We start from the raw sequence: 20,157 nt of genomic DNA, 5'->3' as shown, positions 1-20,157 counted from the left end.
TCCTGTCCAATGGACGGAGTAGTGCCAACAGGCATTCTCTAAAGGTAAAAGCTGCACTGTGTGGGGGGCCACTTTTGCACTCCTCTGACTTCTCTCTCCCCTTTATTTTACAGACTGACGCATCGGACAGAGGGCTGGGGGCAGTTTTGTCCCAGAAGGTGGAGGGTGAGGAGCGCCCCGTGCCGTACATCAGCCATAAACTCTCGATGCATGAAAGCAAGTACAGCACCATCAAAAAAGAGTGCCTTGCCATCAAGTGGGCAGTCCTCTCCCTCCGATACTACCTGCTGGGGCGCCCTTCCACTCTCTGTTCGGACCACATGCCCCTCCAGTGGCTCCACCGCATGAAGGATGCCAATGCGTGGCTCACCCATTGGTATCTCGCCCTCTAGCCATTTAAGTTCGAGGTGGTCCACAGGCCGGGGGCGCAGATGGTGGTGGTGGACTTCCTGTCCCGTTGTTAGGGAGAATCTGCTTCAGGCCAGACGGCTCCCCGGCCTGAGTTGGGCGGTGGGGGTATGTGGCAACGGGGGTGTGGCCAAGCAGCAGTTTGTGAATGGAGGGCGGGGTCAGGGAAGGTAAGTGGCTAAGTCATTACACCTGGGTGTCCATTAATGTGTGTGGGTGTGTTTGTTTGTCGCAGGGATTGAGCATAAAAGGAGAGGGAGAGCAGAGAAGAGGAGCTCCCCAACCCCAACACGTGTGTGACTGAATGAATGAATGCAACAAGCTGAAAAGCTAAAATAAGTCAAATAAAAAGTATGTGAACATCAACTCTCGCCTGCTGTGCTTCTGTGCTCCACCCACATCAGGAACTGTTACAATAACCATCTCATCTCATTATCTCTAGCCGCTTTATCCTGTTCTACAGGGTCGCAGGCAAGCTGGAGCCTATCCCAGCTGACTACGGGCGAAAGGCGCGGTACACCCTGGACAAGTCGCCAGGTCATCACAGGGCTGACACATAGACACAGACAACCATTCACACTCACATTCACACCTACGGTCAATTTAGAGTCACCAGTTAACCTAACCTGCATGTCTTTGGACTGTGGGGGAAACCGGAGGACCCGGAGGAAACCCACGCGGACACGGGGAGAACATGCAAACTCCGCACAGAAAGGCCCTCGCCGGCCACGGGGCTCGAACCCGGACCTTCTTGCTGTGAGGCGACAGCGCTAACCACTACACCACCGTGCCGCCCCTACAATAACCATATTAATGCTAAATTGTCAATAGTAGCTACACACATCAACTCTACATGTACAGCTTCCCTTTTCATGGTCAAATACTTACCTTATGATATGGAGTAGAATTATATGATCCAACTGTATTATTTGCTGATTCGCTACTAAACATATACAAATAGAAACTCTTATTAACTCACTGTCTTCCTGGAAGGCATGCACTGTTTTGCGGAAGTCGAATTTTTTCGAGTGTTACTTTGTTGTTTATTTACTTGTTTTGTGAGCAGCTGCAAAAATAATTGTAAATTTAACTCAGTAAAACATGCATTTTGGGTTTTAGCCATATTTTTAGATGAATTAAGTACAGAACACTTAATTATAACAATTTCGTGTGTAAAAATCAGATATTTTTCCATATTTACTGAATAACTGAATAAATATTTTCACACCACAGCTGCAGCTGTTTTGTAACAAAACATGTTAAGACAAATAAGTCTTTTGGTTTCTCATTTAGCTTACTTATAGATGATAAAGCCTGCGCGAAGATTTGTTGATAATGGTGGTGGCGAGCTTACGCAATTCCCACCCGTACCACTTGACTCCACAGCAGTGATCCCATGGCAGGCCATAAGGCGAGACGATCGGGCCAGTGAGGAGCTGCACCACTGATGCTGGTTCCCTTGTGGAGCGGGGTGCCAGAGCTCCGTTGGCCGCATCGTTTCGGAGTTCCAGCCAAGCCTTCATGACCACCATGGTTTCTGGGTGTGCACATTTCTGAAGATCTGTCCTGGAGCAACAACACCGCATCACTGGCCAAAAAAGCCCAACAGCGTCTGTACTTCCTCCGCAAACTGAGGAGAGCAAGAGCCCCGGCCCCCATCATGCACACATTCTACAGAGGCACCATCGAGAACATCCTGACCAGCTGCATCACTGTGCGGTATGGCGCCTGCACCTTGTCCTGCTGCACTCTGCAGCGCATCGTGAGAGCAGCTGAGAGGATCATTGGTGTCTCTCTCCCTTCTCTTATGGATATCTATAACTCCCACCTCACCTGCAAAGCCATCAGGATTGCAGGTGACCCCACCCACCCATCTCACAGCCTCTTCAGCCTGCTGCCGTTGGGGAGGAGATTGCGGAGTCTCCAGGCCAAAACCAGCAGGCTCAAGGACAGTTTCTTTCATCAGGTGGTCAGGAGGCTCAACTCCCTCCCTGCTCTGCCTCTCCTCCCCCCTCTGCCCCCTGCCACAGATTCTGCCCGTACACCCCCCTGCCCCCCCTTCAGCATCTGACATCATGTCACCCTCACAGTCCCCCCCCCCCCCCCAACACACACACACACATACTCTCAACACTCATTCGCGCACTCTACTCAGGGACTGCACATTTCACTTTACCTCACTCATTTGCACTATTCCGCACTACCTCACCTTAATAGCTATTGGTTTATTGTTTATACTGCTTATTTCATGTTTACCTGCTATACCTCAAGTGCCCTTGACTGTTTATTCTATGTCCTTTTGCTCCAATTTACGTGTATGTATGTGTGTATATATATGTATGTGTATGTACGTACCTGTGAGTGTTTAGTCTATGTCTATTTCTTATCTAGAGTGTTTACACTGTTTATATTGTTTATTTCAGTTATTCTATTTTTATTTATCGCATTGCCTGTTTGCACCATGGGTCAGAGAGGACTGAAATTTCATCTGTGCTGTATGTTATATACTACCGTTCAAAAGTTTGGGGTCACCCAGACAATTTTGTGTTTTCCATGAAAAATCACACTTTTATTTACCACCGTAAGTTGTAAAATGAATAGAAAATATAGTCAAGACATTTTTCTGGCCATTTTGAGCATTTAATCGACCCCACAAATGTGATGCTCCAGAAACTCAATCTGCTCAAAGGAAGGTCAGTTTTATAGCTTCTCTAAAGAGCTAAACTGTTTTCAGCTGTGCTAACATGATTGTACAAGGGTTTTCTAATCATCCATTAGCCTTCTGAGGCAATGAGCAAACACACTGTACCATTAGAACACTGGAGTGAGAGTTGCTGGAAATGGGCCTCTATACACCTATGGAGATATTGCACCAAAAACCAGACATTTAGTAGAATTTAGCTAGAATAGTCATTTACCACATTAGCAATGTATAGAGTGTATTTCTGATTAGTTTAAAGTGATATTCATTGAAAAGAACAGTGCTTTTCTTTCAAAAATAAGGAAATTTCAAAGTGACCCCAAACTTTTGAACGGTAGTGTATGTATAGCAAATATGTATAGCATATTTGACAATAAAGTTGACTTGACATGGTGGCACCAGGGCACACGAAGTCCCCACCGTACTTCACCTTGGCTGGCAGTCCCTGGTTTCTCATTTACACCAGCATATATTGCACTTAATAATTTTTACGAAAAGTATGGAAAAGATGTCGTCTTCAAGGCAGCATATGTTGCTCCAAAATCTCAATGTGCTTTTCTGCATTAATGCTGTCATCACAGATGTGCAAGTTACCTTTTCCAAGGGCACTGACAACCCCAAACCATGACAGACCCTGGCTTTAGGACTTGTTGCTGGAAACAGTTTGGATGGTCCTTTTCGTCTTTGAGCCAGAGCACATGGCGTCCTATTCTTACAAAAAAAAAAAAAAAAAAAGACCTAGAATACCGATTTGTTTGATCACAATACACAATTTCCACTGTGTGATGGTCCATCCCAGATGCCTCACAGCCCAGAGAAATCAACGTTACTTCTGGACATAGTTAACATAAGGCTTCCTTTCTGCACAGTAAAGTTTTAACTGCCATTTGTGGATGTAACTCTGTATTGTAGTGCTTTTCAAAAGGTTTGCCAAAGTAATCTCGAGTCCATGTGATTATATCAGCTATAGACAGTGTTGTAGTCGAGTCATAAAACCTTGAGTCCGAGTCCAGTCTCAAGTCCCCAGTGTTCAAGTCTGAGTCAACTCCAAGTCATTAAAGAAAATTTTGAGTCGAGTCCGAGAACAAGACTCCAACCGCACCATTTGACGGTGGCTGTTGCTGCTTTTATGTGAAACCATCTCTGCTACTGTGTTGAACTAATAGTTACTGCCCCATTTTAGTTCATAGGCTACAGATAAAAAGCTTGTTCATCGCTCAGCAAGCCCTGCTATCAACAGGGCAAATAACATGACAGAGGGTTAGCACAAACTAGTTCATCAGTCAGCTAGCAAGCCCCACTATCAACAGAGCAATGAACACAGCATGTCACTTCCTTCTCTGGGTGGAGTCTTGCCAAATGACGATCAAAGTTTGAGGTTGTCCCCGTCGTCTCCTCGATAGTTCTTCTACGTATGGAACACACAGCAGTGCATTTTTTCCCACTGCACAAGAACTCTGTATAAGCAAAGCAGACAATCCAAGGGGCTTCTCTCCAGGCATTTTAGCACCATTAACCTTAGTTTGTTCCTGAACATGACGCATGTGTGTTCCCCTAAATCTGTCCCTCTGAGTTACATGTCGGTCCTGGGATCGAGATGCTGACCTCTTCTGCTCCTCGGACCTGCCTGATCCATCCTGGTGCCCTGTGTCTGGTTGGAGTCTCATTGCATCGCTCCTGTGGAGGGCGGCCCCGTGTGGACAGTTGGGGGTTGTGCCTGGAGGACGCTCTGGACTCTTGCAGTGGTGCTTTTGTGGCTGGGGACTGCAGTTGACTTGCTGACTTTGGGACTATGGTTGTCGTAAATGGTTTTGCGCTCGGGTTTCCGTCGGTGGGGGGTTGTTCACACGGCACATATTTGCATCGATGCTGCACCGATGTATTTTGTTGCGATATATCTTACACCGGTGTAAATTTTGTGGAGCGTTCACACGTCACAACCCTGCTTACTAGAGAGAAGCGTGTTAGCACCGGTGCAGCCCCACTTGCGGTCACACGGCAGTTTCTGCGACCGTGCAATAGTAGCAAAAACTTTATAATTTCCTTTGATAGTAATAAAGTTTTGATATCATTTCCTTTTATTATTATCATTTCCTATCATTATTACTATCATTTCCGATAGTAATAATGCGGAAATGAAATATGCGCATGCGTGAAAATGTACTTCCTTTTCCCGGTTGTCATGGCATCATCAAGCGCCGGGAAAACAACGTGGATGAAGACACCAGTGTTGCCAGATATTGCTGACTTTTTCCAGCCCAAAATATGTTCAAATCCACCAAAATGCACTTAAAACTGACAATCTGGCAACACTGGAAGACACGCAGTTCTGTTGTTGTTGATATTCGCCATTTTGGAAGCGCAAAATACCAGGATGCAAATTATGCAATGCCCGTATGTAATCAACTCTCCTCACGCGTAGCGAGTCTACCCCTGTAGCGTTCAGACGTCCCATTTTATATCGGTGCTGCCCCGCAAACTAGCATTTACTCCGGAGTAAATTTCTTAAACCACCTCCCGAGCAGGGTTAGATTTGCACCGGTTTAAGCAGCTTTCAGGGGCTACACCGGTGTAACTTTGTACCGTGTGAACGCTCTACCGGGGCAGCCCCGGTGCTACACCGGAGTAAAAGTTGCCGTGTGAACACCCCTAATGAAGCTGACTTTATGTTAGGACTGTTAATGTTATAGTCATGCTGTCTGTTGTTGCCTGGATGGGGATGGGTTCCCTCTTGAGTCTGGTTCCTCTTGAGGTTTCTTCCTCATGTTGTCTGAGGGAGTTTTTCCCTTGCCACCGTCGCCACAGGCGTGCTCGTTGGGGATAGATTAGGGATAAAATTAGCTCATATTTTAAGTCATTCAAATTCTGTAAAGCTGCTTTGTGACAATGTTTATTGTTAAAAGCGCTATACAAATAAACTTGACTTGAATGTGCATTCTCTTGCACGAAATTAGTATAAAAATTAATGGAGATATAAATCTTGTCAAATTATTATGGCATGTTATAAAAAATAAAGAAAAAAAATCTGAGTCCTCGTCTCCAATTTACGAGTCCGAATGCAGTTAATGCATGAGTCCAAGTCCGAGTCATCAGTGCTCAAGTCCAAGTCAAGTCACGAGTCCTTAAAATTAGGGCATGAGTCAGACTCGAGTACTACAAGCCTGGCTATAGATGAATGATGTTCTTGATGTAATACCGTCTGAGGGATCAGAGATTACAGGTGTTCAGCTTAAGCTTGTGCCCTTGCCCTTTACACACTGAAATTCCTCCAGATTCCTTGAATCATTTAATGATATGCACAATAGAGGGTGAAATATCCAAATCGCTTTTTCTTTAAGGAACATTGTTTTTAAAAACATTTCAATAATTTTCTCACACGTTTGTTGACAAACTGGAGATTTTCGGCCCCTCTCTGCTCTTCAAAGACTCCGCCTTTCCTTGATACTGATTTTGTACCAAATCATGATTATAATCATCTGTTGACATCACCTGTTTCAAATCACATCATTATTTGTTTTACCTCATTAGTAGCCCTAAATTGCCAACTTTTTTCTGGAAAGCATTACAGGCCTGAAATGCAGGAATGGATGTGTTTTAACAAATGAAATGAAGTTGACCAGATAAAACATGAAATATCATGGGATCATACTGTCTGCAATGAAATGCAAGTCAAAGTAAATTTCGAAGTCACTGCTTTCTTTTTTTTATTTGCATTTTCCATCCCATCCCAACTTTTTCTGTTTTGGGGTTGTATTTTTTAAAATACATAGACAAAAAGACAAGATAGACAAGACAGACAGTTGGTTGGTTAGTTAGTTAGGTGCTGTTTGCTCTGTTGGAAACAGCAGGTGGCCCCAGTTCTTGCAGGAAATTCCCTCTGCCTAGCATCACTGATTAAAAACATTAGACCAGGGCTTCCCTACAAAGGAAAGAAGAAAAAAAGTGAGTTAAGGATCACTGCTGGCTTAGTGCAGCTTGAGTACTTAGTGAAAATGAAATATACAGCCTATTAAAGTATAATTGCTCACATAAAGTGATTATAACAAGAGCAATTCAGTCAGTATTACTTCTCTTTTGGCCTGAAAATTTAAAATAATACAGTTCATACCTGCTGAAGTTTGTGGAGTTTAAACTGACCCATTTGCCTGGGAGGAATTAATGATGAGTTCCTTGAAGGGGGGCAAGTGGGTTCATAATTGTGCAGAATCGGAGCACCATGAACGAGGCCTGCTGTGTGTCATGTGTGAGCTGATCTCATTGCTCTTGTATGCGTGCTTGTATGGTAGCACTCACAGATGTGCTATTAACGCAACCCTCAGTGATGTGGCCAAAAGCGCTGGCCGAAGGATGCTTTAATTGCACCAGAAAGTCTGAATACGTGTCTCTAAATGACCACCATAAGTCAGGTTTTATAGGTACTCCTCAGCTTGATGGCTTTTTTTTTCCTTTCAGTGCTTCAAGGCTTTAGTTTGTGATAAAGCCATTTAATTTTGCTATGAGCTGACTGTTGAGGATGCAGGAGGGACGGAATGAGCATGGGCCCCTTGCTAGACCACTTATAGTACTCCCAGTTGTGTGTGTGTTTGCATGTTTGCCAACCAATAGGTGGCCTTCATTCAGACTTGTTATTCTTTCTAAATTTGCCATGTAAGAGGAGTATAATAGTTATTTCATTGAGTTCAGAACGCAGGCAAGTAGACATTTGAGAAAGCAGTTGCTCAACACACATTTCACTGACATTAGAATAACATGGAAAGTGACACTTCAGCATTAATTACTTGATTTCCACCAAAACATCTTCGCTGACAACCCTGTAATGATTTTATTACATTAATAACCACCAATACAACTGTCTGCCTGCCTAAGGAAAATGTGTGAGCTGTTTAGTTTAGTGTGTTGTTGAACTGGTTAGTGAGTAACCAAGTACCCCATTCATTCTAAAAGAAAGAAAAATTTACATATTCGACAATAGTTAAATTCATAACTCTTTTCACAGTATAACCGCCAATTGTTTTGTTTGTAGAAAGGATCTACAGGATTGATACTTGATACATTTGGACAATGCAGCATTTGACTGCCCTTTTAAAATGAGCAGTCAGTTAACAGCTGTGCTCCACTCTTTTTTCCATTTATTTCCATTGCTATCAAACTATCCACTATGTATACAACTGCATAAAAACACCTTCTTAAAATGATTAGGGCATGTAAAAAGGCTAGATTTACACACTTCACTCTAAAGAGGTTTTCACGTTCAAAGTACTCGAGCATGGAGAAAGATTTGCGTGGAAATTTTATGAATCATATCTGCAGTTCCATTAGCCAACCAGTTTTCCATATTAAGTCTCTAAACTCCTGACCTCCATTCATGTGCACGGTTGTGAAGCCTTTCACACTGCAGCATGATCACATCCTTCTGACATGAATAAACACCTATAATCTCAACTTTTTAGATCTCTGTAAACAGACCAAATAGCAAATGCTACAAATTTAGGCTTGAAGCTTCCAAATGCAAACATCTGGTTTTTTTAACCATACATATGAAACCAGCCATTTTCTATGTAAGCAATCCCTGTGTTCATAAGGAAACACTTCTAGCTGTAACTTCAGGGTAGAAGTAGCATTTTAAATAACACAAGCATTCTCAAGAGTTAATCTGAATAAGTAGTCCTTAGTGGGTAAATTAGCCATGGTTATTTTGAGAATGGTGAACATAATGAAGGACTTCTATCCAAAAAAGTAATTCTTCTCAAAAACATTGTATACTATTCCAGTGAGTTTATTTTATTTTAAGAAACATCTACAATTATTAATGAAGTACAGTACTGTGCAAAAGTCTTAGGCTACATCCACACGACAACGGCAACAAGATTTTTTTTTTTTAAATATCGCGTTCACATGGGCAACGGATCAGTAAAATATCAGGCACATATGGCAACGCAACACTTGCTGAAAACGATGCAATACACATGCCACACCTCTACGTGCGCTGTAAGACGGTCCCATTGGAGACACCAGAACAATAGAAGTAGTAGACGCATGCACATAAACCCCTTCTTCTGTAGCATCAGCCACATAAAGTTTTGATTATTAATCAGTAGCATAAAACGAAAGACATGGAAAAAGGAATGAGCGGGGGTAGATGGAGAGAGAGAGAGGAATGAGCGGGGGTAGATGGAAGCCGGTACGCCAACATTCTGATATCCTCCAGAATTCTTTAATGGTCCGGAATAAATTGAATGCTACACGTTGATGGATTACTTTGTTCTTCTACGCCCTTTTTGAGGAATGTATTGTTGGACTTAAACCAACATCTGAAGGCGAGATCGCTCCTTTTTTTTTTCCTATTTTTGCTGGCGGGATTGTTTTTGTTTTTGGAAAGCGCACGGGCGGTGCGCGGTTTGGTACTGCTTCCACAGTGTTTGGACTAAAGACTCTGCCCTAAGGGCTATTCTCTCTCTCTCTCACTTTGCACCATTACACAATAAATATTCATAGTGAAAATATTTTGTAAGCGCGTTTCATGAACCAAGTTATAGGATTTGTTGACAACTCGCATCGAGTTCGTTACACTTCTACCCGGCGTGAAGCACTGACAGTCATGTGGTTGTGACGTCATCGTAAACAAATCCGTTGTTTGTTTGTTTGTGTTTATTTAGCCATAAACATACAATAAAAACAGTACAGGTGTGGCAGGGATAACACAAAAAAGCATAAAAACTTGTTTCCATTGTGGTCCCTTGTTCTACTCATCCAGACGACTTCGCAACGGCGCCGTTGCCAGATTTTTCCACTCTGGAACCCGTTCTCAAAAGATTTCGTTTTGGGGCACCCAAAACGCCGGTGCCGTGTGGACGCCAGGCCGAAACGATAAACAATTTTATCAGATTCACCTGAATCCATTGCCATGTGGACAGGGCCTTAGGCACATGCAATGAAATGCTGTAGAGCAAAGGTGCCTTCAAAAATAATGAAATTAAATGTTTCTACATTTTAAAAAAAAATACCATAAACATCAGTAAGCAGTGATGCATGGAAAAAAAAGGCAATATTTGGTGCGAGACGACCCTTTGCTTAAATAAATAAATAAAATAGTAGTCTCAGGTACAGTCAGCGCAGTTTTATACGGAAATAAGCTGCAAGTTTTACCGAGCATCTTACAGAATCAGACACAGTTCTTCTGGACACTTTGTCACACTTCCTTCTTATTTTTGCAGCAAACCCAGCAGCCTTCATTATGTTTTTGTCTGAAAAGTGGTCTGTTATGTAATATACTGCTTTCTTTACTGACATACAAAAATTTTTCTGTAACATTTAATTTTGTGCTGGAAAACTAATGTTTAGAAATCTAAAGTGTTTTTGTACTGGTTCCATAATGTAGAAGTCATAAAATTAAAAGTATATAAAGTTTGTACTTAAAAAAAAAGTGCCTAAGACTTTTGCACTGCAGCTACGACCTCGACTTTAATTTATTTTTTAGTAACTAAGAACTAAAACAGTGTTCCGTCCAAGCCTTCATGTGACGTACCAGTGCAACCAGCCGAACTACATGAAAATTACATCTCTACTCCAACTAAAGACTGCAATTCACTGCATCTCTCAAAGCATGCAGGGTTGTAGTCAGCTGGTGCTGCAAGTTTCACAACTACAATTACTCCGTTTACATGTGGCAGTATGAGATGAAAATTGCTTCTGAAGGACATGGCTTTGTTTCTGTGCATAAGCCTCACATTTACCCGGGTATTTAGATGAAACTCGATGCCACGCCACGCATCAGCAAGTGTCTGAGATAGCCTTCAAGGGACTCATTTTCAGACACACTCAAGCAAGCGGCAATTTAATCGACCAGGGGTAAGACGGTTTCTGTGACAGAAAAGGACAGAAAAAAAAGCAACCTGAATCATTTTAGGACATTTAAATTTCCACTAAAATCAGCCTCTTAAATAAGCCTCATACCATAATTCTAAGCATATCATTAAAGTATTAGCCAAAATTCATAATTCCATAGCTTACTAACACAAACCAGTGATCAGCTGTTTTAAATTATCTGTCATTTTGGCAGACATGTTAGTAATGGTAATTCAAATGCAACTCAAAACTCACTCTATTATAATTTGCCTTAGTATTTACTAGGCCAGCCTTTGCACGTAATATTTGGAACAAACAGATTGGCTTTCCCCTGTGTGTGTAACAGATATCTAAATGATTAGGACTTTCTCTCCGCCCCTTGGCACTATGCCCTCTGAACCCACAGGGTCAAGCGTCTGTGAGCTCCCTGACCCCCAGTACTTCCTCTGAATATTAAAAGGCTAGTTATGTCGTCAAGAGCCCTGATATAGAACATGGCCTCATTTTCAAAGATGGTCAATCAGTGCAAAAGGCCTGGGATGGTTGTGCCTTTTATGTGGGCTATTGAGAATCGCCATGATGGCACACAGAGGAAGTGTTGGGAATTTTGAAATTATGTGGCCACATGCCTACGGGCTGTAATGCTTTGCCTAAATCCTCCTAACTTGCTTGCTCTCTCGCTGCACTCGGGTTTATGTTAAAGAGACATTTGTGGTGTGCTCATATTAAAGACATTCCAGATGATGTGATACAGACCAACACAACTGACAGCAAGTATTACATCCTCAAATTTGGGGTGTTTAAAGTGGAATGTTAAAAAGAGAGCGTTTCCGCCTACTTACCACAAGGATTCTACTTGCACACCCCGTCTAAACAATTAGCAGCACTTTGAATGACGTTCTGCTGCAGATGTATTTTGAACTTCTGGCAGAAATATTATGTCTATCTGCTTTCATCTAGCCAAGGTGGAGTTGATGTCTCTCCACGTCAACCTCATAAAATTAGACAAGTAATTATAGCATAACTAAGACTCCTATGATATATAAATATATAGCAGCCATTTTGTCTCAGCGGTCATTAGAAACTTTAGGCACATCATCTTTATTTATTTTTCCATTGCAGAGTGAACAAAACTAGCACTCATTTAGAACTAATTTTCTGGATGGAAGTTTTTTTGGGTTTGATCCAATGTCTCCCTGCTCTGTATAGATGCATGTAAAAATAACGTGCATCTGTATGGATGCAACTGCATCAACTTCCACGAACTGGAGCGTGCAGCAGGCGCAAGGTGCCCACTCACCAAGCTCTGCTGCCTAACCTTTGACCTCTTGAAGTGTAAATAATTGAGGAGCTCGTTCTTTAAACTAAATTGCAGGCCAAGAGGAAGCGGCAGCAGCCTCAGGCCCCTGTGTCTCCTCAGGTGCTTTGCTTTGACAGGCCTAGTAATACCCCACCTTTGGCAAAGTCATTAGTGCACAATGTCGCCATTATCTCCAGTCAGCGTTCTGCTTCGGTGGTATGCGTTTCGATGCTTCCTTTCAGATTAACATGCATCTCTGGCTTCTGAACAGCGTTTGATTTGAATTGTGTTTTGGAAGAAGCAAAACTGAGTTAACACTGACAGCGTTTATACATGTCTGACAGGACATAGTGCATGTGAATTCAATACTGAATGTGTTCATTCAAATCTGGGAATAACGCTGTGGTAAGATTGGGATTTGGGAATGAAATCAAGGGATATGAACACTGGGTTGCTTACATGTTTGGCAACATGATTTGTTATGACAGATTTAAAATGGACATGTGGAATAATCTTTGTTAGTAAGGTAAGGGTAAGAAACATAGCGAAGTTGGAATTTATTGAAGTCTGCTGAACTAGAACATTATTTTGACTCCAAAACCATGTCTAAATCAGACCAGGGACTCCTTTTACTGTTAAATAAATTCCACACACACACAACTCTGTACAGATTTATATCATGAAGCTTATTAAAATATATGTGTGTAATATTTTGTCTATTTATCTGAGTCACAGTTTTTCAGCTGTCCAGTGACAGAACAGGTCTAAATTGATTAGTCCTAATTTCTGAGTTATTGTTCAGATTAAACTCATTAGATTTAACAGTTAAGCAGGACAATAACTAAAGGTACTCAATTATGCTATAAAACATAATGGTGTGTTTTCCATCGCCGTGACTAAATTAAAAATAAAACAAAACCGCAAACTGGGCATTACTTTAGATAACCACTGTTGCCATCTCACAAGGAAAGCCGTAAAACAGAAAAAGGACACTTTTTTTCAGATATCTCCATATCTGACAGACTTGTGGTGCTTAAATGTAAATCATTCAAGTTCTGACATCAACTCGAGTGTAATTTCAAGCAGAACTTACTTACCACAGGAGCAAAATATCACCGGGGAAGCCATGCTGGTGCATCCCAGCTGCTTTAACCAGCTAAACGCCTCAGGCAGACGGAAACACGGAAATGCAGCGCGAGCGCGCGAGGAGAAAGGCACGCACGTCGTCACTCTTTCTTTTGAAATCGCGCGTGATGATGTTATCGCGATAAGGTGAATGACGAGCGCGCGCAAAGTGGTGGTGAAAACAAGCAGTACTTTTAAGATTCTCGAACATGTGCGTTTGCGTTGAGCAATCGCCCAGGTGTGTGTGTTGGATGTCTGGGTTATCTCATACAGCGCTGTGAACTTTTTACACGCCGCTTGATGGCGATTGAGACGCGCTCCATTTCTTCCTCATCTCATCTCATCATCTCTAGCCGCTTTATCCTTCTACAGGGTCGCAGGCAAGCTGGAGCCTATCCCAGCTGACTATGGGTGAGAGGCGGGGTACACCCTGGACAAGTCGCCAGGTCATCACAGGGCTGACACATAGACACAGACAACCATTCACACTCACATTCACACCTACGGTCAATTTAGAGTCACCAGTTAACCTAACCTGCATGTCTTTGGACTGTGGGGGAAACCGGAGCACCCGGAGGAAACCCACGCGGACACGGGGAGAACATGCAAACTCCGCACAGAAAGGCCCTCGCCGGCCCCGGGGCTCGAACCCAGGACCTTCTTGCTGTGAGGCGACAGCGCTAACCACTACACCACCGTGCCGCCTCCATTTCTTCCTAATAAGAGTAAACGGCTCATACACCGTATGGAGGCAGGTTCACATGTCAGGTAGAGACTAGAGCATCAGTTAGTACGGAAGCCGAGAGAGGCCCTTCATATAATCCTTTTTTTTATTCACCTTGTTATCCCGAGATAATGACATAATTAATTCAGGATCTCGAGAAAACAACACAACTAATTCGAAATCTCGAGAAAACAAAACCGTTATTCCGGGATCTCGAGAAAACAAAACCGTTATTCCGAGATCTCGAGAAAACAAAACCGTTATTCCGGGATCTCGAGAAAACAAAACCGTTATTCCGGGATCTCGAGAAAACAAAACCGTTATTCCGGGATCTCGAGAAAACAAAACCGTTATTCCGGGATCTCGAGAAAACAAAACCATTATTCCGGGATCTCGAGAAAACAAAACCATTATTTCGAGATCTCGAGAAAACAAAACCGTTATTCCGGGATCTCGAGAAAACAAAACCGTTATTCCGGGATCTCGAGAAAACAAAACCGTTATTCCGGGATCTCGAGAAAACAAAACCATTATTTCGAGATCTCGAGAAAACAAAACAATTATTCCGTGATCTCGAGAAAACAAAACAATTATTTCATGATCTCGTAAACAGCTGAGAAATGGTTCATTCAGGTGCGCCAAGAGACTTGTGATATGGGGAAGGGGATATGGGTCCATGTATCATCCCATAGATTTACATAGAAGACTAGATTCCTCACCGCGTATTCCAGAACGACCGCACAGGGCGGCCATCTTACCACAGACAAGGGGTATGAAGACTTACTCAAGCACAGCACTCACATTATGATTTACAGGAAATCAAAGTACTGACTGATGACAAGATGATGTGTGTGTTTTAATTGTAGATGTTTATGTCAGTATGTTTAATTTTATTTTAACTGCACATTGGAGCCTAGTCAAATGAAATTTCAATCTTCTGTGCTAACATATATTGACTTTGACATGATAATCAGCTTTGAATGTTCTTTTTGTAAATGTAAAGATATCTTTTTATCCTTAGAAGTATAACCACATGTGATTAATTAAATGCTTTTTTTTTTGTCACAAACTACCGTGAGTCGCTGTCACTGTTTTATACTATTACTTACTCGGGCAGTGCATTTGTTATTATGCTATGATCTCATCTCATCTCATTATCTCTAGCCGCTTTATCCTGTTCTACAGGGTCGCAGGCAAGCTGGAGCCTATCCCAGCTGACTACGGGCGAAAGGCGGGGTACACCCTGGACAAGTCGCCAGGTCATCACAGGGCTGACACATAGACACAGACAACAATTCACACTCACATTCACACCTACGGTCAATTTAGAGTCACCAGTTAACCTAACCTGCATGTCTTTGGACTGTGGGGGAAACCGGAGCGCCCGGAGGAAACCCACGCGGACACGGGGAGAACATGCAAACTCCACACAGAAAGGCCCTCGCCGGCCCCGGGGCTCGAACCCAGGACCTTCTTGCTGTGAGGCGACAGCGCTAACCACTACACTACCGTGCCGCCCCCTACGGCCCTATCACATGTAAAAATATTTTCACTAAAAATTGGAAATAAATTGTATGGTTATTTGTCCTAAGGCCGCAGTTATCCTTAAGTATGCAGTGTTAGGCTTCTCACAGCATAGGAATTTCAGCATGCATCGTGTCTTACAGTCTGTAGTATACTGAAATATTTTCGCCAAGCTATGCGTATTTTTTTAAAACATAAAATGATTATTCATCATTAATATCATAAATACATACTTCCGTTTGTTTGTTTTTTTATATAACAAACCAAACCGTTTGAATATCAATTGAAATTTGAGGAAGTTACGTTCATCTGAAAAGTACATATCGCTACCAACACAATGTAATGGGTAAGCCAGCTGTCTGAGGTAAGATGGCCGCCATGTGCGGACGTTCGACTTCGTTGACGGGCAACGGGGACGAGGCATCTAGTCTTCTATGTAAATCTATGTATCATCCGATCATTCAAGTACGGACCGGATATGCTGACTTTGGGGCTATTTCTCATTCTGTATAGACGCAACTTTGGTCATTAGAATGTCTGGAATAATCGATCACCTAATAAGGCAATATTTTGATCAGGGGTTGACTCGAGATCATGAAATAATTGTTTTGTTTTTTCGAGATCACGGAATAATTGTTTTGTTTTTTTCGAGATCACGGAATAATTGTCTTGTTTTCTCGAGATCTCGAATTAGTTGTGTTGTTTTCTCGAGATCCTGAATTAATTATGTCGTTATCTCGGGATAACAAGGTGAATAAAAAAAGATCATATGAAGGGCCTCTCGCGGCTTCCGTAAGTTAGCAACTGTGTTGTGCAGTAAGACGAAAAAGGTCGATCTAGAACAGATAAAATCCTGACCCATCAGAGCACGGCAGCTGAGTTGCTTCAGTAGGACTTGAGAAAATCCATGAGGCAGAGCATTTTTTTTTTTTTTACATAGTAGTAACTATGTTAAAAAAATGCTCTGCCTCATGGATTCTGCCAAATGGTCTCCCAGTGGCCAGATTTGGTCTCCTAGTCAATGCCAAACCAGCTTCACTGGGAGACCAAATTTTAAACCAAGTTATGTCTTATCATTTGGTTCAATCAGTTGCAATTAATTAACCAAGTACCATGTAAGTATACATTTAACAAGGAAAACGAAGATTTATGTTATAAGATATACACACAAGATCATGTTGGTTAAGAAAAACAAAACTAAAATTTGGTTACTGAGATGGCTGATGTCAGAATCCGATGTCATTACTGTGTAACTTTGAGTGTCTTTGACATAACATTTGTGCTTGGTAATTGCTCTTGATAGCTGTGTAGTCACTGTAGTGTGTTTGTCTGTATGGTGATTGGTGAACCATTTTGCATCACAGAATATGCCGCAGCGGTGCAGCCGCATGGACTCTGGGGCCTGTGATTGTATTGCCCAGACCAGTTGGTCTCCTAGTGGAAAATGCTCTGCCATGAGGGGAAATCTTCTGAATTGTAGGTTGCAATGCACAGAGCAATTATGCTTCGTTTCTTCATTTGTTAGTGACACAGTCCTAACCATGCGTGGATTACGGATTGTCATCTTGACTGCCAAGCGTGAATGGGTGGCAATTTTGTACCCTCTGGGTAAATAAACACGTCTAAAGCGAGCAATAATGATCCTCAGTGCTTATGTCTTTATGCTGGGAAGGTATAGATAGATATGCATTCCCTTAGATCTATAATTAACTTTGGAGCAAACAAAATAAATGAGCTGTCAGGACCAAAGTATTCACAAAAGAGACGCAATCCTAGACAACTTGTTGAACTGCTTGCGGATAGAAAAGAGGTTCCTACTGGTTTAGCCCATTTCTGCCACAACTTAATACCTTAATTAAATTTTCCCATAATTATGATTTTCTATCTCATAACAGTGAGATCCTATCTTATAATAATGACTTCTCATAAGTATGACTTACTATCTCATAAATATCTCAGACACTGTCAGGGGTAAAGTTCTGTCCTCCAAAGTACGATCAGTGCTGTCCAAAAGTCTTAGGCACATGTAAAGAAATGCTGTAGGCCAAAAATGGCTTAAAAATAGTTAAATGAAAAATTTCAGCATTAAAAAAATACTATAAACAGCAGTAAGCCATAATAAATGAAACAATGTCAATATCTGGTGTGAGACAACCCTTTAAAAAATAGTAGTCTCAGGTACACTTAGTGCAGTTTTATAAGGAAATGAGCTGTAGGTTTTATGGAGCATCTTACAGTTCTTCTGGACACTTTGACTGTCCCACTTGCTTCTTAATTTTGCACCAAAAAAACAAAGTGACCTTTATTATGTTTTCTTTTTTAATCTGAAAAGTGGTCTCTTATGTAATATGCTGCTCAGATGCAAACTTTTTTTTCCTCCCTGTAACATTTAATTATGTGCTGGAAAACGAATGTTTGGAACTCTAAAATGTTTTTGTACTGACTCGATAATGTAGAAGTCAGAAAATAGTAAGCTATAACAAAGTTTGCATGAAAAAAATAGGGTGCTTAAGACTTTTGCACAGCACTGTACATCTACAAGGTACAACCTACAAGGTATAATCTAATGTACCCCCTAGGGCTCATTAATGGACCTCAAAGTAACTATTTTTATGGCCAAAAAGGTACATATATGTTCCTAAGCAGTGTATAAAGGGTATAACTAAGTACCGTAGACAGTATTGCCCCATTGACAAGCCATTGTACCCATAAAGGTACAATAATGTCAGGGGCACTGAAAGTCAGTCAGAGTTGGGGGTGCTGACTCTGAGAGAAAGTCTATATAATGACGTAATATTAAATGCAGTGCAGCAGTGCAAGATTGGTGATTTTTATATTAATTTGAATGGTCAACCACATTTCACACCAGTTTCATATTATTTTACACTACATCAGCAAACCTGAACACCAACTCCCTGTATGTAAAAGCAACATATAATCCATCCATCTATCCATCCATCCATTATCCATAACAACTTATCCTGTGCAGAATCATGGGCAAGCTGAAACCTATCTCAGCTTACTATGGGCGAGAGGCGGGGTACACCCTGGACAAGTCGCCAGGTCATCGCAGGGCTGACACATAGGTGGGGTTTACATTAGACCGTATCAGCGGATCATCAGATTAATGTTTTTAAAACGATTAGCGTGCACACAGCAACGCCAATACACGGATACGCTCGGCTCCGCAGGCATCCTGCGCTCCAAATCACTCCGCCCTGAACAGCGAGTGCCCTCTGGAGGGTGCGCACTCCGGCCCTGCGCAGCTCACAGAGCGCGCGAGTGAAGCGCACAAGCAGTGATTCGGGACTGAGCCGCTGTGTGTGTGATCCAAGTGCATATCGGGCATGCGCGTCACTTACCACTTGCAAGTGGAAGGATGGCAAGCCTAAAGACAATCATAACTACATAACGGGCAGTATTTGCATCAGTATTTGCAGTATTTTCATACTTTTATACTCTTTAATGAAAGGTGATACAAGGCGGAAGTCCGCGCCGTTTTTCAGCAGTCGCGTCACATGACCAACGCCAGCGAATCAAGAAGGTGGATGTCACAGTGACGTTGTCCAATGGCGACACCAGCTAGAGCTCAGCACAGCGTATCCGCGTATCCGCGTATTCTCAATGTTTACACAGCACCGGACCAGACACGATCTGGATTGAATACGTGGACCCTGGCGGATTCCCGTTTCCCGGCGTTTCCAGGCGTTTTAATGTAAATGGACAGTGCATCCGCGAAGAAAACGAGACAGATACGGTCTAATGTAAACTTGGCCATAGAGTCAAACAACCGTTCACACCTACGGTCAATTTAGAGCCACCAATTAACCTAACCTGAGTGTCTTTGGACTGTGGGGGAAACTGGAGGAAACCCACACAGACATGGGGAGAACATGAAAACTCCACACAGAAAGGCCCCCGTCGACCACTGGGCTTGAACCCAGAACCTTCTTGCTGTGAGGCAACAGTGCTAACCACTACACCACTGTGCCACCCCCACAGCATATAATGTACTTACTTTTTGACAGTGTAAGTTCTCAATATAATAATAATAATAATAATAATAATAAAGTGGCTAGAGATAATGAGATGAGAATATTATTATTATTATTATTATTATTATTATTATTATTATTATTATTATTATGTCGTTTTGAGAAAATGTTCTCATTATTATGAAATTGTAAATCATTATTATGTCCAAAAGTCATAATTATGAGATATGTTCTCATAATTATGACATACTATGTGACGTCATTTTCCCCCCAAGTGGCGGAAATTTAAAATGGTAAATTAAATTGAAGGAATGTTTCGCGATAAAATGTACACACATTTCCCAACTTTCCCAAATGTACCTGACACAAATTCTGCTTTAGTCTGATACTGGAGCTACATGGTTTGGGAATAAGGAAAGTTTGTTATCATATGCAGACTATTTGTACCACATTGTTTTACGAAGCAATGTTTCTACAGCAACAGAATAAATCCCTGTTTGAAACATTAATAGACCGAGGTGATTACTGGCTTGCT

At 42.0% G+C, this 20,157-nt stretch overlaps 1 long non-coding RNA gene across 1 annotated transcript; it reads right to left on the bottom strand.

Moving 5' to 3' along the window:
- Positions 1 to 6,788: 6,788 nt before the first annotated feature.
- Positions 6,789 to 13,498, bottom strand: LOC132874685 (uncharacterized). Its single transcript, XR_009651692.1, has 3 exons — positions 13,352 to 13,498; positions 10,843 to 10,969; positions 6,789 to 7,028 (listed from the first exon to the last, which is right to left on the bottom strand). It is a non-coding gene; the product is annotated as an uncharacterized LOC132874685 (long non-coding RNA).
- Between the last annotated feature and the right edge of the window lie 6,659 nt (positions 13,499 to 20,157).

Source organism: Neoarius graeffei, chromosome 26 (assembly GCF_027579695.1).
Source record: "Neoarius graeffei isolate fNeoGra1 chromosome 26, fNeoGra1.pri, whole genome shotgun sequence".
Taxonomy (NCBI): Eukaryota; Metazoa; Chordata; class Actinopteri; order Siluriformes; family Ariidae; genus Neoarius; species Neoarius graeffei.
This window is presented reverse-complemented; position numbering and strand designations above follow the sequence as displayed.